The following is a 24,538-nucleotide window of genomic DNA, read 5'->3' as shown; positions in this document are numbered from 1 at the left end:
CTATGTCCGACTTAATAAGCAGTAGTCTTTCCTTCTGTCCATACAATTTGATTCAATTTGGTGAGAAAGTCTCCAGTGTCTTTGATGTATGTGGGGAGTTTTTGAACATGCTCTTGAAGATAATAATCCACATACTGAGTTATGTTCTCACATATGCCATTTATGGCAGAGATGATTGGTCTAGCTGGAATTGGTGCTGTTTTCTTATGAATTTTGGGTACGAAGTAAATCGTGGGGAGCACGGGGAATTCATTATGCATACATTTGTACTCCTCATTGGAGATTAGTCCTTGTCTCTTCCACTGTAGTAAGTATTTTTTCAAGCCTTCTTTTGCTTTATTGTATTCTTTCACACTTGATTTTTCATAACGTTCCTTGTTCTCTAATTGGCGATATGCCTCCTGGAGATATTCTTGTTTGGGCCAAATGACGATGTTCCCGCCCTTGTCTGACTTGTTGATAACAATTTCATGATCATTTTTAAGTTTTTTTATTAAGTTCTCTTACTAGCGATCCTGACATTTACTGTTCTGATGACTGTGGCTCATTTTGTGGTATAATGTTTGGTGATCTTCCATAACCGGTTCATGAAAAATATCTATTACGTCCTTGGGCATCATCGGTAAGAATGCCGATTTGGGTTTGAAGGGACTACTGCCCGCACTTGATTGTACAATATCCATTGTTTGTAACCTCTCCTGTGTCGACCCCAGACTGGGATTCATTTTTTTACCTGAGTTCTTGCATGACTAGGAGGGTAAATGCATCAGAAACCTGGAGGTTCTCACTGTTAATAGTGGTAATAGTTAGTACCTTGTTTAGTTGATTTGTGCCTTCTTTTATAGTAAAGAACTTCTTTAGTTTTAATTTTCTGATGAATTTGAAAATGTCCACTCTGGTAGACCCATAGTTAAAATTGCTTTCTGGGCCGAAAGACAAACCGAGAGATAACAGTTGAGTTTCTGCCTTTGTCAGAGTCGTAAAGTGTTATCATTTTGCCTTGTCTCTTGCCCCATTGGGTTTTTTGGGTTCTTGAACTTCCGGCTTTTTTGCCTGGCTCGTCTCCCTTTGTTCCTGCGATTTCTGCTGGTCTCTTTTGGGTCCCTGCCCTCAATGGTTGTCTGCGGTCTAGGGTTAAAAAATCTAGCTCTTCAGCCAGACTTAGTTTGCCTCTTTCGCCTGACATATTTGTCATGTTGGAGCCACATTCCTCAGACTCAGTTTACTAAATACTGAACTATTGTCTGAAGTTGATGACATGGTATTATCATCTCTCAAAGGTTCAGTTGTTGATAAAGTTGTAGTTGTTTTGAACACATTATTCAGTCTCATCCTCTTGACATTGTCATATTTCCATGCGAAAGTGAATATTTGTCCTGGCAAACGTATGGGCCTTTCTGATTTACATTTTGTCCTCTTGTTTTATTAGTCTCTCCTGATCTTATTTTTTGGATTTCATAATATACTCCTTTGCTTCTAGTTTACCCAATTCTTCATTGGTTTTTTCTATTTCTTGTAATAATGCCTCCTGATCAATCTGGGCATATTTAATTAATATTCTGACCAAATTCATGGACGCCATAAGGTTGCTCTCTGCCCATTCATGTATATCTTTAACTATGCACTACAAAGATACCATGTTCTGATATATCACACTGTAACAAGCTGCCCGGAGCTGCAATAACTTCCAAATCTGACCTTACCTTGACAAGCTTCGATAGCTGTTCAAAGCCACATTAGAGGTCACTTTGCTTGTCCTGATGCCCATGTTAGTTTGCTTATCAGGTTGTTCATTTTACTTACACAGTACATCTGTAGAAATATGTGCACAGTCTATAATTGGCTCAGCGCAGATCCTGAATTTCTCTTTTGCCCATATTTAGCATCTTGTATGTCTATAGTATAATTGACATGGTGCTGATCTTGCATTTCTGTTGACCATATTAGGCACCATGTCCCTGTAAGTTGCGCTAAGGTGGCATTACTAAATGTATATAGGACCCAGAAAGCAGATACTCAGGGAAGAAGCAGGCCGAGAGCACAAGTTGGTGCCCTGGCTTCTTCCTTGCTGGCCAGCAAGAATGCATGTATACAGACAAATATATTTCATTTGTTTCTGCGCAGACTGCAGTGTAGCATGTGTTTCCTTTATTGCTCCTGGGAGGGTGCAAAAGCATCTATTTCCCTAACTGCCTTAATCTTCCTGACTTCCCAAGATATCAGCAGGCTTTCCTGACCTCTCTGGGCTTCTGGTGGTTTAAAATGCTGGAGGCCTGCCCTCATCCCTCGCTAGCTACAGAGGCCCACTTAGCTCAACCCTTACCACTTAGCTCAACTCAATTTATACGCAACATAGTAAGCCTCTCAGTGGCACAAGCAAAATGCCTAATATTGGATATAGTATCTGCCCTACTATTGCTTGAAAAGTGACTGGGCGAAAAAGATGACTGGCTTGGTTATAGCATAATCATATGATTAAATTAGATGGGAAGACAGTATGTTGGGAATCATGGGCGAAAAGAGGTATAAACACCTTATTAGACCTGGGTACTTGGCTTAATCCTATTCTGGTTTCTACTTTATGTGCAAAATTCACCTCCCTAATATTGACTTTTAAATTTTTTAAGGCTAAACAGCACAATTGGAAAATTTCCACTCCCTTATTCACCTGATCTACCTGGCCTACTTGGTAATTTTAGAAAAATTGGCTACTCTGAGTCGCATGTTTATAAATTTCTAGAATCTCCAAAATCCACTTGCTGAGGGGCCTTACACAGAAATGGGACACATGCATCCAATCCGCACAGATCTCGGATATCTCAGACGGCACATGGAGAAAAATCTAGCAATCTCCTTTCATTGCAAAAATCACCTCAGCTCTGGCACAAACCAGATTCTGGTCTACACATAAAACATACTGGGCACCTACCAGATTACATGGGGTGGGTTTGAGCACAACATAAATCTGCTGGAAATGTGGGGAGGGGGTTGGCAACCTGGAACATTTGTTCTTTATTTGTAAAATGACTCAACCGCCATTGAGTAAAATACAATCCCTGATTTATGATATATTGGGGAGGCGTTCGAGATTGATTTTTTGACCATCGCCTTGGTCCAAGATGCTAATCCTCAATCGTTGGGCCTCACTGAACAGTGCTCTTTGCTATTGGACCTACTACTAACGATGGGTACCAAGGTAATCCTAATGGATTAGGAATCACCTTCTGTGAGTTGCTTTAAAAAATGGTGGAATATGCTGTGCTCCGTTAGAGGTGCGGATAATATAGTGTATGCAAGATTACACAATGCTTCCAGTTCTAGACACCCCTGGGGCTCTTTCGATATATATTTACAGAGAGCTAACCGCCTTAGCTGATCATGTGTACATGGAGAGCTTTAGCGTACGTAGAACTCAGACACTGGTGGTCCTGTCAGCTTGTCAAAGTAATTATCACATCCCTTTCTCTCTCTCTCTCTCTCTCCGGCTCTTTCTCTCTCCCCTCTTTCTTTGCTATTGGGGCTCTTCTTATCTCCCCCTCTTTTTCTTTTTCCTCTCCAATCCAATCTCTCATGCACGGGTGCTATTGGACACTTCTGTTTAGTGCTATTAGATAAGCCGGCATTACAGGGTTTCATCTCGGTCCCATTTTGGGATATGCGCCACACCACCCTCCTATTCATTTGCACACCCCACTTACTGTTTACAACATTGTAACCAGAGATGACTGGCTTATTTTAGATCATAAATATTCTCTGTTCCCACAATTAGCCCCGTGTACTATATTTTCTCACAGAAGTGTACTGTATACTCTCTTGCTTTGGTATTAAAACTAACTAGAATGGTTAAAAACAAAAAAGAATGAGCAAGAAAAGTAAAGAGAGAGAAACAAAAGTCCCATAGAATAAGAGAGTAGAGAGGAGCAGATATACCGATCAGAACTCTGCAGGGAGAGCTCTGGCTACATGTGATATAGGAAGACAAACATGTAGAGACAGATAGTGACAGAGAGATCAATGGAAAGGCACAGAGTGATGAAGAAACGCACATGAGAGAAGCCAGGTTCCGCTCATGTGCATGACTCCTCAGCATCCAGGAATAAACATTAACCCCCCTCTACACCTCACTTCTTTCCACACAATCGAAATATGTGTTTCTGGCTTCTCTGGGTGCACCGGCTGACACCACAGGCCCAGTGCACTCTGGGAATGCGGTGCGTAATGAGCGAGGAATGTCCGGGACCTGCAGTCCTTATCGAAACCTGACCTCTGGGGGTCACGTCTGCTTCTCTGCTGGCAGCAGGGTGCTGTCAGCAGACACCGGAGGGCACCGCCCCCACAACCTGGCACAGACTGCACCGAAGCGGTACAAAAGGGGGTGGTGATGGACAGAGCATCTGAACCAATCAAACACTCACACCCAGTCAACTGTGATTGATTAAACCCAGATCTGTTGACTGGGTGTGAGTGTTTGATTGGTTCAGAGGCTCCGTCCATCACCACCCCCTTTTGTACCACAGACTGCACCGAAACACGCATGGACTCTCAAAAGAGAGTGCAGGAACCCAATGGAAGGAGAGCATGCCTCTCTCTCACGTCTGAGCGGGAACATGCCGGCGGTAGCACCTTTCCCCAACTCTGCAAGATAAAGTCACTGGCACACCTGACCACACACAGGATCAACAGGTGCCCGCTAAATCTTGGCAAGGTGGTTGGTGATGGGGAAATACTGGCACCCTCCCAGGATCAAATGAATAAAACTCACCAGACATAGCAGATTTGCTCAGAAACAGAGTGAAATGTATTTATTGGTACCAAAAGCATGCATCATTGCTAATTAGCAAGAAGAAGTCAGATCTGCCACCTTAGGGGCTCTCAGACCGCTTCTTCCCAGAGTGACAGATTTCTAGGTGCTATATACCTAAAGTAATGCCATGTCAGCGGAACTAGAATAAGGCACCAAGCCAAATATGGCTGACAATGTGCAATGTCTGCACCATGCAAAATATAAGCAGCCAGATATGGGCAGACCAGAAAGGCAGTCTCTGCACTGTGTAAGCAACTTCCACAACCAGAATAAGAAATATCATGTAGTCACGACAAGCAAGGTGACCTCTAAGGGGGTACAGAATAGCTTGTTGAAGCTTGTCCAGTCAAGGTCAGATAGGAAGTCCTTTTGAGCTCCAGGCCTCATGTTAATGTGATCTATCTAAGCATGATATCGTTTGAAGTGCATACACATGAATTTATATGGATATTCATATATATTTTACACCAGTTGGGGTGAGGGGACTCTGCTGCAATAGTGTTGAAACACCATCAACCTGCTGGTCTCTGGTTAACCGCCTTTAAACCTCTCCAACGCCGCATAATTTATAAAGAGCAAACATCAGTAAGGAGTTACATGGCTAACTAGAGAGCAGGTGTGAGGAGGAGGGAGGTATTTGTGTATCTGTGTATTTAATATAGTGTGAATTTAGCTCCGGTTAGTTATTCAATACAGTGCGAATCTAGCTCCAATTTTTTCATATAGTGTGAATTTACCTTCAAATCTTTTACATGCTCTCAGTGTCACTCCAAGCTGCAATGAAGTCCTTTGCACAACATTTTTATTGCAGCAGGAGCATCTGAATCATGAAGTGCTATATACAGAACAACACTTTTCGGGGAGTCCTCTTAAACCAGATAGCACAAACTTGGTTGTGTGTGGAACATGTAATTTGTTTTGCTTTTATGCAATGTGTTTGTTTGTATCTTCACTATTTGAGGCACTGAGAGAGAAAGTCATTTTGCCCACAGCCACTATCAAATAACATCCATCTTTGAAAAAAAGACACACAGCTGTATTCAGAATCAACGGGGACCTTTGATTCCTTTCTATGAAGATTCCAGAACTATAAAGGATGCCCAGATTCAAAAGCACTTCAGGACCATAGAAATGGTGTGACTGCGCGATACCACTACAGATAACATAACATGCTTTCTGGTCAGGAACTGAAGTCAGGATTTGAACACCCAGGACCCTGGGATGCAAGATAAAGCGCAAAGTCACTAGAACGAATCTCCACCCATAGCTGGTGCATTGATGGTTTCAGTGCAGAATTAATCACGAAACACACAGACTTAAAATGGGTTGCTTTCTTGATACCCGACAAAACCCACCTCAAACATGTTCTTCATGTGTCCAGAACAAGAAGCGCAGAAGCAGCACCAGTGTACACATCCTTCATACACAGATCAGGTACATTAGTGGCTCAATGTGTCCAGAACAAGCGCACAAGCAGCACAAGCGCACTCTTCCCTCATGCACAGATCAGGTACAGTAGTGGCTCCATGTGTCCAGAACAAGAAGCGCATACATAGCATGAGTGCACGCTTCTCTCATGCACTGCTTAGATACAGTAGTGGCTCCATGTGTCCGAAATAAGCGCACATGCAGCAACAGCACACGCTTCCCTAATGCACAGATCAGTTACAGTAGTGACTCCAAGTTTCCAGAACAAGAAGCGCACAAGCAGCACCAGGGTATGCTTCCCTCACACACAGATCAGCTGTGGTAGTGGCTCCATGTGTCCAGAACAAGAAGCGCATACGCAGCACAAGCACGCGCTTCTCTCATGCACTGTTCAGATACAGTAGTGGCTCCATGTGTCCAGAATAAGCGCACATGCAGCTCCAGCGCACGCTTCCCTAATTCACAGATCAGTTACAGTAGTGACTCCATGTTTTCAGAACAAGAAGCGCACAAGCAGCACCAGTGTCCAGAACAGGGGTTTCCAAACCTTTCTGTAGTGGTACCTACTTCTGATCAGTGAAAATCATTATGAGCTATTAACCCTTTCGATGCTTATGACGAGCTCAGCTCGTCATGATGCACAGTTGAGCTGTGCTGATGACGAGCTGAGCTCGTCATGAATAAAGTAATAAAGCAATTTCCAGCACACAGCGGGAAAACGCCTAGCAGCCAAGGTGTTAAAGGCCAAGCCACTCGCTCAATCTTACCAGACACCCCAGGCCCATTTTCATCAAATCTAAGCCTAATATCCATAGAGCCAAAGACTAGGGTTTTAACAAAATACTTTGAGTAGGGGCACTATGACAAGACTGCCATGTGTGTCAATTAGAGCGTGGTCTTTGGGGATGTATGAACCTGGGTTCAAATGAATAGGATATATGTGTATGGGTGAATGAGAGTCTCTGTTGTATGTACTTGTGGGGCAGAACATACCTTTTGCTATAAGTGGCACTGTTACACAAATATACAACCGCTTTTTAGGTCTCACCTGGCATTAGCTGCGCGCATGCCCTGCTCTTGCCATGCAAAGGCCTTTTGGAATCAATATGTATTCCAGATGTGCACTCGGACGGACAGAAGATGTGCATGTGGGGACTAGATGCTTTACTCGCGGCGTGAGATGGACGCCCTATATTTTTCACACTAGCGACAGCTTGTCTTCTCTTCGCTCCTCCCCTCCTTCTCAGGTCGCTGCCAGCCTGCCTGCTCTTTTTTTTGCTGTCTCTCTCATTTTTCTCGCCCTCTGCCTCCTATTTCTCCTCTTTTCTGTCACCGTCATCTTTCATTCTGTCTCTATATCCCCCTTTCTCTCATTGTTTTCTTTCTATTTTTCAGCGTCTCCTTTCAATCTCATTGACCTCTCCCTCCCTTCTCTGTCTCCCTTCTCAACCTCTTTCCTCTTCCCCTTCATTTCTTTCAATCTCCATAATCTCTCTCTTTGTCACCTCTAGCTCCTCTCTGTTTTATTCATCCTCCCTCTCTTACACAAACAGGCGCGTGCAGAAGTCCTACTCCGTTTTATTTTACACTTCTGCTGAGTACTAATTTAGTTTGCACAAATACTTGTTTTTAACGCCACAACGAGAAAAGGCAGACTTTGGGTCTGTTACTGCTCAGGCCGTCTCGTTCAGCATGGCCACAGGAGGGCCTTCCACATCAGTTCGGAGCAATGGTCTGTTTTTGAGATTCATTGTTGAGCTCCGATCCCCCTGGCTCCCTACTGTGACAAATCCTGAAGCTGATGCACAGGTCGTTTCATTCAGCATGGCCACGGGAGGGCCTTCCGAGTCAGTTCGCAGCAATAGTCTGTTTTTGAGATTCATTGTTGAGCACTGACCCCGCACCCCACCCCCACCCCCGGCACCCTGCTATGACAAATCCTGCAGCTGATACAATTTATTATCGCTTCTGGGCCAAAGTAGGTATGTACGCGTGTTAATACACACACAAGCCACCGGATATCCATCGCAGGAGTAAAGAAGTACACAAAAGCAAAAATACTTGCAAGAGGAGCTTTGTGACATACAGGGGGGAACTGTTCACACTCCAAGTGTTTTTTTTTTAGCTTTATCTCCCAAATTATCCACCTCCATCATCCCTCTAAGGGACTCTGTGGGGGTGGAGAGTGGAGGATTGGGGTGGAGGGTGATGCAAGCCTTCCCCTTTCTGACAAAAAGCATCCCTTGTAGCTTGTACCGCATCTTGCCACCCCTACAATCGTGCAATGTAAGTATGGTGCATTCTGTTATTCACATGCGTACGGACTAGTCGTAGCTGAGCAGCACCTAACTGGGTTCATCAACCATACAATGTGCTGAAGCTGGGGGTCTGAGAGGCACTGACATACAAGCATGGCAAATATAGTGTGTTTTCTGAGAGTTGTCACGAGATGCGGTTCACAATGGCTGTGGTAGCGTTTTTTAAAACGTTTTTTTTGCATTCCTGTATATCGCTAACTGGACCCGGAGATATTGAAGCCTTTACATGAGCACCAGTGCATTACACAAGGACACAATAATTTTTTTTGTAAGGATGGGAGATCAATTGATTTGCCCAGAATGACAGGATGTTAAGCCAATGCGAACCTCCAAACCAGAGACAGATTTATTGCCAAAGCACGCTAGCTTAAGGGGCTGTGCAGTGCTAGGTAGTAAGATCATAAGTTTGCATGCTTTAACTCCCTGTTACGTGGACCTGGAATTAACATGCCCTAGTTTTGCTCTTACATTGTATTTTGGGCAGATCACCCCTTGACAACTGCACCCTACTTCAAAGAAGGACTTTCAATCCGTGATATCCCTTTACCGCACTCTCTCAACTACAAGGCGGGCCGACCTACTTGAGGGCTGCGATCATGCGACAACCCTCACTTTACCCAATCATGTGGCCGCCTAGAGAGCCACGCAAGGGGATTTGTGAGCTGGAGGAAGGCACGTGGGACACCTGCGCAAATGGTTTGCGCCCGAGACGAAATTCGAGAAGAGGGTGTTGGGGCCCCCCTGTGGCTGTGGGCGCAGCGGGATATCGCCGCGCTGGACAGAGGGACACAGGACACGCTATCGCTGTTCCGCGTGGTCTGGACTAACCCCGTGACCACGCCTCCTTTATTAAATAGCACGCGCGGACGCCACGTACCACGCCCGCGCTGACGCACGCCTACGTGCGTGAACACTAGACTGCGCTGGGCAGTCTTAAACATTACACTCCTTTCCACCTTTATTAAAACAAAATAGAACGCAAACTGAGAGTCTGTGGTGGGTGTGTGAAACAATCAAAATGGCCGGCAGGCCTGTTACCAGTCTGATGTTCAGGTCATACAGTCTCAGCCCACTGCAAAATCCGCCAGCTGTGATGAGGGGGCTGGGTTCCTTCTCAGCCCATAGCCGGAGGCCTCTCCTCGAGACAGTACTCGCCTCGGGGTGTCTGGTCGGGCTGGAGTCAGCGACAGCTCCTCGCTGGAGGGGCGTTGACTTGCTGTGCCGGGCCTCTCCGACTCCGACGAGCTCGCTCCCGGCTGGTCTGCTGGGTCGCTGTACCCGCTCACCGGGGATCTGGCGCTTGGGGTCGCCGGGCTTGGTGTTGCTCTGTCCGGGTCTCGGCCGGGCGTATCACTGGGTGGTACCGTAGCCCGCTTGAAGAATGACACGTTGCGGGTGACTGTTTCTCCATCACGTTGAGCAGTTACCATCGTGCCTGTCCTGCGGGTGACAGTCCAGGGTCTGGGTTCGAACGGGAGTCTGAATTTGCTTCCTGGATATCGGTCTCGCACATATACTCGATCTCTTTCTCCAATGTAGGATTCCTTGGCTCGGCGTCTGAAACTCGCATACTCGTTTGAGCGCTTTCTGTTGCGCAGAGTCTTCTGAGGATCTGCTTCCGTTGGGGTCCAAGTGTGGTGGTGGGGGATCGTGTCTCGGACAATTCGCCCCATGGCGGCTGGCCCAGGGGCAGCGGTGGTGGTGCGGTGGGGTGTCAGCCGGTATTCCCTCAGGAACGTATAAATGGCTTTCTCCAGGGGTGCTTCCTCCGCATGAGCGATCCGAATCACTTTGTTGAGAGTCCTCATGAACCGCTCCACCTCTCCGTTGGCTTGGGGCCATCTGGGGGTGATTTTCTTGTGCTGGATCCCCCACTCTTGGAGATAATCGGCAAACTCTTGGCTTTGGAACGGGGGTCCGTTGTCGGTCTTGACCAGTTCGAAGATGCCATGGGTGGCGATGAGTTTCTCGAACTTTGCCGTTACTTCTTTGGCTGTGAGCGATGGTATGATCTCCACTTCAGGATACTTGGTCAGGTCGTCGATAACGACAAGCATGTACCGTCCATCCGGAAGGTGCCCAAAATCGGCGCTCACTCGCTCCCAGGGCCTTTCTGGGTTCTCCTCAGTGATTATCGGTGGCGGTGGCTCAGGGGGACCGGCGGCCTGGCACCAGCGGCACTCCTTGACCATCTGCTCGACGAGCGTGTCCAGTTCCGGGAACCACACCTTAGCCCTGAGTCTACTCTTGGTCTTCACCACTCCCTGGTGGCCTCGGTGTGCCAGTTCGATTACTTGTCGAGTCAGGCTCGCTGGCATCACGATCCGTGGTCCTCGGAGTATACAGCCTTGACTGTCCATTGACAGTTCGTCTTTCACCCTGACGATGGTTTCTAGGGCACGCTTGGCTTCCGGCGTTCTCTGACTCAGCGAGGCCTGGAGTGTTCTCCAGTCGTTGTCTCTCAGGGCGGTTTTCACCAGCTGCAGGACTTCATCGTTTCGGGTTGCGTTCACGATCATGTTGATGTCCATGGGCAGAGGACGTGATCGTTCCAGGATGACTTGTACGTACTCTTCTGTCTCTTCGGCATCTGCTCTCTCTTGGGTGGTTGCCGCTCTGGGGTGCCGGGAGAGGTAGTCAGCTGGATTGGACGCACCAGGTTTAAATTCCAGCTTGTAATCATACTCTTGGAGTTGTAGGATCCACTTTTCAATTCTCGGGGGAGGCTTGGATACTGATCCTCGGAATAGTGGAAGTAGAGGTTTGTGATCAGTGGAAACGGTGAACGGATGTCCATAGACGTATACATGGAAGTGCCTGCAGGCCCAGTGAATTGCGATGGCCTCCCTCTCAATTTGTGAGTAGCGCTGTTCTGTTTCGGTGAGAGACCTGCTGGCGTAGGCTATGGGTGCCCAGTCTTCACCATTTTGGCTCTGTGTTAGTACTGCTCCAAGTCCGTAGGGGCTGGCGTCCACCGCTATGTTTGTTGCTTTGGCAGGGTCGAAATATGACAGGGTCGTGTTGGCTGATAGGGCCGCCTTGGTGTTCTGAAACGCCAGTTCTTGCTCTTCTCCCCACTGCCAGGTGGTGGTGGACTTTGTGAGTTCCCTTAGTGGCCTGGTAAGATTGGATAGGTCGGGGATAAACCGCCCGCAGAAGTTTACCATCCCGAGGAAACTCCGAACTTCTGATGTGTTGTTCGGCGCTGGAGCTGTTTGTACATCTTTCACCTTTTCCGGGTCAGGGGCTACTCCTTTGTCTGAGAATGTGTATCCAAAGAAGCTGATGGTGTTCTGTAGGAATTGACACTTCTCTCGGTGTAGGGTAAGACCAGAGTCTTTGATCCTTTGTAGCACGCTTCTGAGCCTCCGGTGGTGTTCTTCTACTGTGTCGGCGTATATCAGCAGGTCATCGCTGACGTTTAGGACACCCGTGATCCCGCTCAATACTTCTCGAATCGTGTTTTGGAAGACCTCCGCAGCGCTTGATATTCCAAAGTTGAGTCGCCGATAGCGTCGGAGGCCTATGTGAGTGGAGAAAGTGGTGATGTACCTGGAGTCCGGGTGCAGAGGCAGTTGATGATATCCTGACCTCAAGTCCATTTTGGAGAACCACTTTGCTCCATTTAATTCTCCGAGAATGTCGTCTATGGTGGGCGTCAGGTGTCTTTCTCTCCTCACCGCTGCGTTGGGCAAACGCATGTCGACGCAGATGCGGACCTGCCCTGGCTGCTTGGGTTTCCGCGCTACCACAATCGGTGACACCCATGGGGTGGGTCCGCTGACCTTCTCGATTATCCCCTGTCTTTCAAGTGCTTCCAATTCCTGTTCTACTTTCTTTCTCAGGTGAAATGCTATCCGTCGATGACGGAGGGCCACTGGCTGGATGGATTTGTCAATGTGTAGAGAGACTTCTTTGCCTCGGAGGCATCCGATACCTTTGAAAGCGTCTTCGAACTCTTCCAGGATCGTGTCCAGCTCCTCTTCTAAGACGGCCATGGCAAAGGAAATGAGGTGAAGATCTTCAGCTGCTTGGCCGCTTAGTAGCATTCCGCTACCTTCTTTGGTCACGTAGATAGTGGACGGGGTCTTCTTTTCCTGGTGCTGTATGTCTGTTTGGAAGCACCCTATTAGCGGTATAGGCGTTTTTTGTCCGTACGCGAAGACTTTGATCTTGGCTGGTTTCAGGGCTGGCTTGTCTCGTAGTTGGTTATAGACGTTTGCCGCCATCAGCTCTATCGAGGCCCCTGTATCGATGGTTGCTCTCACTTCTTGGTTGAGTACTTTGATTCTGCACTTCGGGAGTCGCCGTTTTTTCCTCAGCGGTTGATCTATGGCGAACACATAGTGTACCGGATAGTTGTGAGTGTCATCATCCATATCTTCGCTCTCAGGGTCTTCCCTTATTGCGTGGGCTGCCTCAGGCTTGGGTTTTGATGATCTGCACACCGATGCGAAATGGTTCATGCGCCCGCATGACCCGCACTTCCTTCCCCGTGCCGGGCAGTCCTGTGCTCTATGTGGCGCGCCTCCGCAGTATCCGCACTCTTTCCGGCGTTCTGGTGTTCTTCCTCTCCCAGCCGGGCGTTGCTTTGGTCTGACCACGTTGACGTGTTCTGCCACGTGAACTTGTTCCGTCTTTGCTGGTCTGTGGAGTGCTGCCTCCATGTGCGACGCCCTTGCGTGAGACAATTCTTTCGAACGGCCTAGTTTCAGAATGTCGGCTAGAGGCTTGCCGTCCTCTTGGAGGATCTTCACCCTCAGGTCGGAAGAGTAGCAATTTTGAATGATCTGGCCGCGGATTTCTTCTTGTTCATCCCGGAATCCGCACGTGCTTGCAAGCTCCTTTAGGCGACCATGGAACGCATCGAGGGATTCTTCTGCTTCCTGGCGCGCTTGCCTGAAGATGAAACGCTCGTAGTCTTTACTCTGCATTGGCTCGAAATGGGCGTTGAGCGCGTTGAGGAGCGTGACATACGTGTGCGGGGTGGCCTCCACCAGAGTCTTGTAGATCCGATAGATATCCTTCCCGCCCAGGTGCAGGAGAAGCGCCCTGCGCCGTTCGCGCGCCGTACCTGCTCCTTCAAAGTAGAACTGGAGCCTCTCCACCCAGTCCTTCCACCGCGGGGCCAGGGATGCTGGGGCCCCGTCAACCACGAAAGGCTCAATGGGCGGGATGGACGCCATAACGATGTGAGATGGCCAGCCGCCGCTTCACAGGCACGTGGGGTGATGGTGGTGAGAGTACTCCTTCCTAGGCCAGGGTTTCAGACCCGGTGGAGGATGTGACGCAAGGTGTTGTGCACTTGTGTCCGGAAAGAGGGCAGTCCGCTGGGGCCCTGGCTGCACTCTCCTGGATCGCGTGGGGGGGGAGGGTGTACCCACAGGGGTAGCTGATGCTCTATGAAGGGGGCACAGCGCTGGTGTCGCAGGATAGCAAATGTTCAGTTTCCCACCTGTGCCAGGGCCGGATGCCACGTGTGGATGTCACTGAAATGCCACTTGATGGATCCTCTGGAAAGGCAGAGTGCTCTGTGGGCTGCACGCGTCCCTGCCGGGAAGTTGAATCGGCAGCCTCGTACCCGGCAGCCACGTGTGTGGTCTTGAGGTGCCGGGAACCACGTGGGTGCACGGGCGGCGTATGTGAGGCAGGTGCTGCTCGCACTGCATGGGCACTTCACGCCCTCGTCGCCATTGTTGGGGCCCCCCTGTGGCTGTGGGCGCAGCGGGATATCGCCGCGCTGGACAGAGGGACACAGGACACGCTATCGCTGTTCCGCGTGGTCCGGACTAACCCCGTGACCACGCCTCCTTTATTAAATAGCACGCGCGGACGCCACGTACCACGCCCGCGCTGACGCACGCCTACGTGCGTGAACACTAGACTGCGCTGGGCAGTCTTAAACATTACAGAGGGAACAACGTTTCTGCAGGAGCGTTTGAGAAGTATGTGACTTTGTGCAGCATTGTAACGAATATTCAGCGCTCATGCCTAACTTTTCACATCTGTTGTGATGCGCTCGTCTGCGATACTCTTTAGCAAAGCAGAAAGTGTAAACATCGTGGTCAGTTATTTAATGTGGTAAGACTAAGCACGCACAGCCTTGGCATCCACGCATCAGACGCCGCTATGTTCTGTGATTTAAACATCATTGCAACCAATAGATTATTTGGTAAGCCACCACAGTCACCTTTCACATGTTGGAGTCTGTCTAAACCACGTGTTAGCATTTGGTGAGATTTAAACAACAAGCATTAAAAATGCAATAGGTCTCGCCTTTCATTATGTTAAAGCCATTTGCTTTGCTCTACAATGCCATTAGCAAAGCAAATGGCTTTAACTTAATCAAAGGTGAGACTTATTGCATTTTAAATGCTTGTTTTTAAATGGGAGAAATTTAAAGTGCAGAATAATGTCCTGCTAAAAATGTTCATAATATGGAAAACAATTCTGCACTTAAAATTTCTCCCACTTAAAAAATGGCTTTTCTCAGTAAATGCGTGTAACCCCCCCCTGTTTTCCTTTGCCTTCTCCCATGTGTTTCACTCTGTACCATGTAAATATGCTCTTTATTTTCAATAAAAAATTACTGAAATCTAAATAAATACCATACTGTGTCTAGCAGCCACTTAGAGCAAAATGCCTGCTGCATGTTAATGCGACACTTTGAAATGGGAGAAAATTAAACTGAAGAGTGAGCTTTAAGTTTATATTGATTCCATAAAACTCATAATTTAAATGTTCTACCATTTCAAATTGTTGCATTTACACACAGCAGGAATCTTGCACCCAATGGTCTGTAGACACAGTGCCATATTTATAACCGAAAAATCCTGCCATTTGTTTAAATAGGTGGAATTTAAAGTGAAGAAACATGCTTCATAAAATATTCTGACATAATAGGCTTAATTGAAAGTGGAGAAAGACAATGACTAAATGTTTAAAATAATATAATTTTATTCAATTTAAATTTCTCTCATTTGAATAACCCCCAGAATATTGCATCGTAGATTTGCGAATTTTTACGGCGCAAAATGGAAATTTTGTGGCAATATTGAGGCACCTTGTTTTACTCAAAATAATTTATTTTCAGCCTTAAATAAATGGAAACTGTTTTAGCAGAATATTTCACTTAGAGATAGGCATGTTTGAGAGTTTTTGTTTGCTATATTCTCCTTTGTAGTTACACTATGGAGCTTAAGTTAAACCAAGCACAATAGCCCAGGGTTGCTAGTCCTCCTTTTTTCTGTGACATTAATGAAACATGGACATTTCAGTTCATGACGCATTGTGCATTGTTATTTGAAAATAGCTTATTAAGGTTGAAAACTGTATGGTGTTAACTTAAATGGATAAAACATATGTATGATTGTGTAAACGGGGAAAATGTTAAGAGAGTGTCTTTAATGTCTAATGAAGGGAAGTATATATTGAGCATGCGCTATGCCGTTCATAATGCCGATTTAAAAATAACATTGATAAGGCTATGTTTAGCCAAACCATGTCTTTTATTAAAGCTCTCAGTGGTTTGAAATGGATTCTGCTTTGTCACTCGTTGTATGGAGCCGGATTTCACTGTTGCCCGATGCAATTAAATTGGTGGATTACTCCCTGGCTTGGAGTACTGTCACTCTCTGTAATTGGAGATGTTTTGCTCTATGTGTAACAAGGCACTTATGGTTGTGCCTATATATGCACCACCTGCTATTTGGTGGAAAGGCAGCTATTCTGCAAATCTTTTGTGTGTGTTTTAACAAACTGAATATTGAATTCCTAAATGTCAAGGTCTATATCAGGGATGACAAGTTTGAAACAACTCTGTTTAGAAAACCTACCTCTAGTAATGTCACGCTTCATGCCAGCAGCGCCCATCCTAATCACCTCATAGCAAGTATTCCCTATGGAGAGATTCCAAGACTTAAAAGGATTTGTAGTCTTGAAGCTGATTTTGTTATTTGTTTAAAGGAAACTATGAGCAGACTCATGGCAAGAGGTTATTCTGACACTATTTTGAAAGAAGCTATGGAAAAAGCTAGTATGAGACCGAGAATGAGTCTACTTAAGAACAGTGCTAGCAACAATTTTGATCCACTGGTTGAGTCTGGAACTCTAATAAAAAAATAAAAAAAATGAGGGCACCAGATTGATTACCACCTATAGCAGTGAGGAAAGGGCATCAGATCCATAATTAAAACAAGCATTTACAATGCAATGGTTTCGCCTTTGGAAAAGTTAGAGCTATTGGCATTGTAAATGACAAATTTTGTATTTATGTGTTGGTTTTGAAAACAGGTAAATAAATGGCATTGTCATTTACATTGGCATTCTCTCGCAAATGTGAGACCTATTGTACCCTACGGACGAGCTCAGCAGACAGCAATTACTACCACACACACACACCCAGAGCCACACACACACACCCAGAGCCACACACACACACACACACACACCCAGAGCCACACACACACACATGCATGTGTGTGTGCGTGCATGCATGCGTGTGTGAGAGAGAGAGGGAGAGAGAGGGAGAGAGAGCTTGTGTGCGTGAAAGAGAGAGAGAGAGTTGTAGTGAGAGCGGGTATATCCAGTCAATGAGAGGGAAGGCGCTCCGCGGCACCAGTTCTCATGCAATCTTTTTGTGTTTTAGGTATTTCAAATGCTGTGTTTTTCGTACCTCTGTAATATACACATCGAGGGACAAGCGTGGAGCGTGGAGTAGAGCAGGAAAAGGTGTGAGGGAACGCACACACACCACCCTAGCCTTTCACAACCACTGCTGACTCCGCAGCTGCAGGAGAATCATTAACAGGCACCAGCCCTGAGCAGCTGGAATGGATGATGCACCACCACTGCTGGAGACTTGACCGGGAGCAAAGGCCTGCCTGCTGTCAAGCCATGGCCCTATTAAAAGCAGTGAGCACCAATAAATGCCTTACCGTGCATAACAGAAGTCAAAAGTGCTTCGGCACTGCACACTTCCAACACCACGCTACCAGTGCTGGAGGCCTGAAAGGGAGCAAAGGGGTCCTTGTATCATACCACAGTCAAGCTAAAAGCAATAGTGACGCTCTTACTGTAAACAGCAGGAGTCAAGGGTGCTTCTGCACTGCACACCACGCACTACCCCCGCCACGCCACCAGTGCTGGAGGCCTGTCAGGGAGCAAGGGGTCCTTGTATCATAATAAAAGCACAAATGAAGGACTTACTGTGCATAGCAGGAATCAATGGTGCTTTGGCACTACACACCAAAGAAAGAGAGAGAATGCATGAGTGCCTGTGTGTGTGCGTGAGAGAGGGGGGTGGAGAGAGAGAGAGAGAGAAAGAGAGTGGGCGTGTGTGTGCACGCATGTGTGTGCGTGGGTGTGTGTGAGAGAAAGAGAGAGAGTGAATGTGTTTGTGTGTGTGTGAGTGAGAGAATGTGCATGTGTGTGTGTGTCTCTGTGTGTGTGAGAGAGAGAGAGCGTGCATGTGTGGGTGCATGTGTGTGAGAGGGGGAGAGAGAAAGAGAGCAGAGAGCCTGCATGTGTGAGTATGCGTGTGCTTATAAAGGACATCAAAGTGCCGAAAGGGGAGAAAGAAGGGGTGAGTGCATGCTGAGGTGACAAGAAGGACTGGGCGAAAAGGGAGGGGGGAATGCCAGAAGGGAAAGTGATCACGGGGGGGAAGCACGCGAGTGTTGCACGCGCACCCGCTCACATGCACTGCAACTGTAGCCAGCACAGTGCATGCTGGACACTGAACAGTAAAGGAAGTAATATGCCAACGGAATGCTGATGTAAGGCATTAAAGCGCAATATGCGCGATGTTGTCATGATCGGTTTTCTTGAAAAAAAGTTTCATAAAACAAAGAAAAAAGTACAACATATTAAAACAAACAGGCTCCTTCCAGCCAAAGCAAACATCCGGTCTCCTAGAAGAAACATTCGAGTTTTCACAAACCGTGTACAGCAGGCCAATCTTTGCAGAGTTCACCAGCACAGCCAGCAGAAACGCAATGCATGGAATTCGCCGAGGAATGCACTGTAAACGAACTAAACAAGTGTATCACGAGTTTTAATTTTACTCACCATGTAATAAGCTGTTAAGTTTTTAGAACATTTTTTGTGCCTCTGATGACGTTTTACAATGACCTGAGAGTGAAGTCTATCGTGATACGAACCCGAGTATTGTTTGGCCCCTCCCAGCCTTACACCTGTGCTCTTTCTATACTCTTTATTGGACTGTGCGGGCTGTGCCAGTGCGCTTGTATAGCGCTCAGCACCTCGGGATAATGTCTGTGCATAATTCTCTAAACCATATATATATATAAATACATGCACATATCTACCAAGTCGGGTGTAAACTTTTTAAGCGAACGTTACTTTGCAGAGGTCGGTGTGCGGCAGGTGCAGGGGTTAATAATTTGCCGTCTCCTATACACCAGCTCGCAGGTGCACTGCTCATGAAAAGTCTTCTGGATCCAGTCTGATGCTGGGAATATTCAAAGGAAGGAATCTGCGGCTTGAGGTCTCTATCAGATAAGATGAACATGCAGATGTACTTTGCACCACTTTTGTAAGTGGAATTACTGGTTTACTGCCTCCATTTGTAAAGATTCAATCTGGATAGGTCTCTTAGAGGTGGTGATATTTTGTTGCTTTATTTAGAATTGCGGGTAAGTACATTTACATATTCAGAATATTTTTATTGAGAACTCACGCATTTTTAAAAATATTCAAGATTAAAAGATTAAGGCAATTACTAATCAGTGGAAAGAGAAATAATGTACGAATTTAACAGGTTTAGACAGGAAACAAACAGAAAAGCTGCTTGGTTTCCTCTCTTAAGGCACAAAAGCTATTTATATATATTTTTTTAAACTATTATTACATTAACGCTGGAATATTTCTCAGTCACAAGCTTATCTCCTAGAATTACTTGAGGTCTGCTAATGCTTCTGGAAAGAAAAGAGCCGCTCAATTAGCAAGGAATCCAAACTATCTACACGTATGCTTATCTGGCCATTCGTTTAAGCCTTGGTCTACTCGAAACGTGGTATCCCAGCTAAAATCTGTCATTCGTCCCTATATCATAGGAATGTTGATATAACGTTTGGCTAGACTTCCCATGTTATGACGAACAAGTCTGTTAAATGTTGCGTTAGCACAAGAAATCCAAGCATTTTAAACTGGTTGAAAATTCCGATGCTTCTGCAGTCTGCACTAAATTCCAAAAATAGATCTATATGTGGTTTTAAAGTTTGCTGATTTACATTACAAATAATAAGTCCTCATTGAGATTTAGGAATTAAAATATAGGAAACAGGCGCAATGGGTTTGGCTTGTGTTTACAGTGGAAATCCACTGATGTGTTTTGCCTTTGCTAGTTCTTCAAGTACACAGATTTAAGAGGGATGCAAAAAGGCGGGGGCTCATAAAGAGGCCCTGACAAACAGCATAACTATGAATCTTTTCAAAGAGGTGTGCTTTTGCAATTAAGGGGGTGGCTTAAAACATGTAAACTAAAATACCGTACTTCACAGTTTACCACCTAACTAGTATTTATTTGAGTGCCTCTTCTGTTATTGCAGCCAAACTTATCACACAATAATTAACATGCACCTATTACAAATCAGACCTATCGCATTGTCATTACTGATTAGTAGCATCAGATAAATTATTAACAATAGTGAGCTTGTCATGACTAACTGGAATTGAAAATATTTCAGTTCTGAAAATATGATACTCTGCATTAAACAGATGAGGCCTGTGGAACAAGTAGAGGTCTTCAGTGTGACAATCACTCCTGTCACCATCACATCAATTTACGCAGCAGCCTCTGTGCGAGACAACAGCTCCCTTTCCACCCCACATCTTTCTGAAATCCTTGACAAGCGTTGTTCCTCATTTACACTTTGACTGTCTCCAATATAATCACAATTACAATTGGCTCATGTCATTATTGCTCAGTGTGTTCTGAAGGGCCAACGATTAAGAAGCATGTATTCTGAACTTCAAGACACACTGACAGGCACTGTGAGAACCTCTCACTGCCTTCAGCCTCAACTCCAGAGATCTCAATCGTGACCCCATGTAAACCTCCACCCGCATCCTGAACCTGCGACGCAGTACACGGTACATACAATGCAAGATTAATTTCCTGCATGAAAAATGCTATATAAAAACAGCATCCTAAAAAATGCAAATACTTATATGAAAGTAAATTAAGTAAAACGTGAGAGGTAAACACAAGCTGTCTCGGGGACATGGATAACCTTAATGGCTTCTACAGTCAATGCTGAAACACCAAACTCAAGAAATCAATCAGTGCATAGGGAACGATAGAAGTCAGTTTCAAAGTCAGAGTTTTATTATTGCTAGGTCTGAGACCCGGAGGGTCCCGCCCCACTTAAATCCTTGTTTACATATATTATTGTTAAATACTTTGTGAATGCAACTCAGAAGTAAGATGAACATGTTTTTCTAACTGTGTAAAAATACATTTGTCTAACAATGACACTTCTTTCAGCCAGTTTGGACGAGTGAGATGGCAGTGGGTCTGATCAGCAGGGCACTAGTGCTACTTACTAATGAAATTTAATTGACTAAAATGGTGGACTGTATAGAAGATCAAAAGGGTTGAGAGCAAGTAACAAGATTAAATGATACCCAATACAAGGATTTAGAATACTACAACTCACCAAAAGAAGTGCAAGAGCGAAGTTATAACGAGCTCAGACGGTAAAGCAGCCACCCTGGAGGCAGGAGGGGTCTTTATGAGCTGGAGTTTATGGATACTGTTGAAGCAGTCTTTCCAAAAAAGAATGATAAAGTCACCCCGTGTTTCATACAGGCTGATGTCTATGTTTAATGCAGGAGAAATAGATTTGCCAAATTACATAGTAAATGACTGGGCCTGTAACACCAGCCCATCTGTCCCATGAAAGATGCACATTTGTCACCGGCTGTTCAACGCCAGACCACAGCTAGGATGGCTTGAGCCCAAGAAGAACGATTTGCAATCGGCCCTGTTGCACTGGATGCAGAAAACACATCCGATGATGTAGATGGAAGTAGTAGGTCTGGGCAGTCCGAAGGCTACATCGCAACTAATGCAGACGATACAGCCAAGGAGTTGATCAGTATTAGTATAGAAGCTTGAGAGGCCATCAGCGTACAAAGAACATGTAAATAAAACACAAGTAATTTAATATGGAGGTAAACGTAGCACTGCTAAGCATAGATGTGGCAGATTATTCTGGAAACCAACTGACAGCCGTAAAGCAAAGATTGTTTGGAAAGAACCTCTACTGAATAAATTTAGTGATGATCAAATGGTCGGAAAATGTGTAAGTCATTTTTGTGGCTAGGGTAAAAATAACATAGTGGGAAACATTACATCCCCAACAATGATGCACAGATAGTTTTTTGTTGTACATGTGTCTGGGTGCCTCAGGTTTGGGTGCCCTCTAAATGGTAGTTCACTTGACGTGTCTCGATTGGTAGTTTATGGCGAATTCCTGAAAATCTTGAAAACAGTGCGTCTTTGCAGACCTCCGGACTTCATAGTTACTACAGAATGGAGTATCCACTTTAAGCAGTTTACTGACCCTTCTGTGACATGAACAACCCAGAGCTTGGCTTTGCAACAAGTACATGCGACTACGTGGCAGCCAAAAATAGCATTTCACAATGCTGAGTCGCCCGCTGAGTTTTCCACTTGCCAAGATCTACATAAAGAGAATAATATAAAATCAGTGCTTCTCTTTATATTCAAAGGCTAAACTCCTTGGCCAAATATACTTTTAAAATGTTGGTAAATTATCAGCTTTCAATATGTGCAGGAGTAAAACTAAAACAATTTTAATTCTTTCAGAGAACATCTGGGGCTTTAAAAGCAAGGCGCACTCTGTGCCGGCTGCGGCGGTCCCTTAAATGGATGTCCGGGTTCCAACTGGGCTAGAGCAACGTACCACAACAAACGAACTGTTCCAAAAGCAGGCACAAACCACCACAGTGCATCAGTGAGAGGCGCACCAGCTGACTGAAATGTCGAGTTGACTTTTTAATGGCTCATTTTCTATAGGGGTAGAGATCCCTCTGCAGGTGGCTGCAGTGAGTAACTCCTTCCTCTCAAAGTGGGTGTCCTTTTGGTGGAGGGTGCAATGACTGTGTGCAATCTCTATCACAGTGTGTCTCTTGACAGCCTCTTTCCCTGCGTCGGTAAGGGGACACAAACACAAAAGACTCCCTCATAGGCAGAGGGGCCCGGATTCTTTGTGAATAAAGCATCACCCCCCAGGGAAGGAGCTGACACACATTTAACATCAGTGTAGCACATTTTGAAATACCACAGTGCACCGGGGACACAAAGGTGGCGCCAATGTCTACAGCACCCCTGGGGCACTATGTACAATAGAACCTCTGGGCTAAAATAACAAATAAAAACAATAATGAGCTTGGATGCAAGAACGTTAGCAGGCGCTGTCTCGAAGAAATTGTACTTGGGTTTGGGCTCTGGGGGATGGCAGGGTGCAAAAGCTGAAAAGGGGTGGGAGACAGAAAGGGCGCCAAAGGGAGGGGGAGTTGGGTCACCAACGCAGGCAGTCAAGTAAGACACGGCATAGGGGGTAGTGACAAGGAAGAAGGGGAGTGGGAAGGTACTGGGGGGATGGGGCACCAACACGAGGAATAGGCCCCCAGCGCAGCAATCGCGCCTCACCGAGTGTTTCCGTGACTCCTTCTACGCAGATCGGCCCAGCCTCGCACTCCTGAGGACTTTAGGCGCCCCGCGCCTAACAGAGCACACTCGCTCCTTGCCCCGGCCGGTCCCGGTTGCTCTCCCGCCCGCTCTCGACAATCCTACGAGCGGCGGGGGAGTTATGCAGGCACTCGGCAGTTGGGACGGCAGGCCGGGGGCACAGGGGCACTCACGGTCTCCTCGGCGGGGATGGGTCTCCTCCGGGAGGCTCTTCGTCGTGCTTCAGGTGCAGCTCCTCCGCCGATGGCCCAATCAGGTCGCTGCTTTGCAGGCGAGCCCTCACAACCACCCGGGAGTCAGCCAACGGCAGTGCGGCTCCCGGGGCAACCCACGATGACGAACCTTGAGCGGCCAATCCCTGCACAGCTTCAGTAGTGACGCGACGGCGCACGGGCCAATCCCGTCGCGGCGTCAGTGAGGGGGCTCGACTCCTGTGGCCAATGGGAGCGCGGCGGCTTCGATCTTTGCTGCTGCAGCTCCTGGTCACGAACGGCCGCTTTGGAGGGTGTTTCTGGCCCCGGGCCGCGACGGTGATTTGGCGGCAATAGATTTTCGGGGCCCCAGGTCGCGGTTAGACCGTTTCTAACCAGCAGATCAACAGGGGGGATCCTGGGCGCAGGGCTGTGCCAGCAGCAAGCACGGCCCGGCCGGACCAGACACGGGGGCGTTCCCGGCGTCCCGTGACGTCGGCAAAAGCCAAAGAATGTCGGGAACGCCCCCGTGTCTGGTCCGGCATTGACGGACAGGCCCCTCGTCCAATGGCTAGGCTCCGTTTATGGAGCTAGCCAATCGGACGGGGGGGCGTCTTCCATAGTGCTTACTATACTCATTAGATTTCTCTGGAGGCGGAGCCTAGCTCCGCTCACCAGCGAAACCTAAAGAACTGGCCAATTGACTTCACTGATCTCGTCTTACACACTACCTTACCTGCAACTCCTTTGATTACTTTCAGGAGAGCAAGATGTATGGGTGCTATTTTGGATAAAAGCAGCCCTGAGACTAGACAGAGTAAGACATGGTTAAATCCAGATCAGGGCTTCAGAAAATGTTCCACCTGTAGGGCCTGCATGTTCGGCACCAATAAGACTTATTATCTGACCCCATTTAGTGACAGAGAAATAGCTACTGTAGGAAGTTTCAACTGTAGAACTGAGTATGTGGTATATGTTCTGACATGCACCTGTGGTCTTAACTATAATGGCAGTACAAAGCTACAGGTGCATGTCAGGATTTTACAGCACCTACGCG

Source organism: Lissotriton vulgaris, chromosome 2_1 (genome assembly GCF_964263255.1).
Source record: "Lissotriton vulgaris chromosome 2_1, aLisVul1.2, whole genome shotgun sequence".
NCBI classification, from domain to species: Eukaryota; Metazoa; Chordata; class Amphibia; order Caudata; family Salamandridae; genus Lissotriton; species Lissotriton vulgaris.
This window is presented reverse-complemented; position numbering follows the sequence as displayed.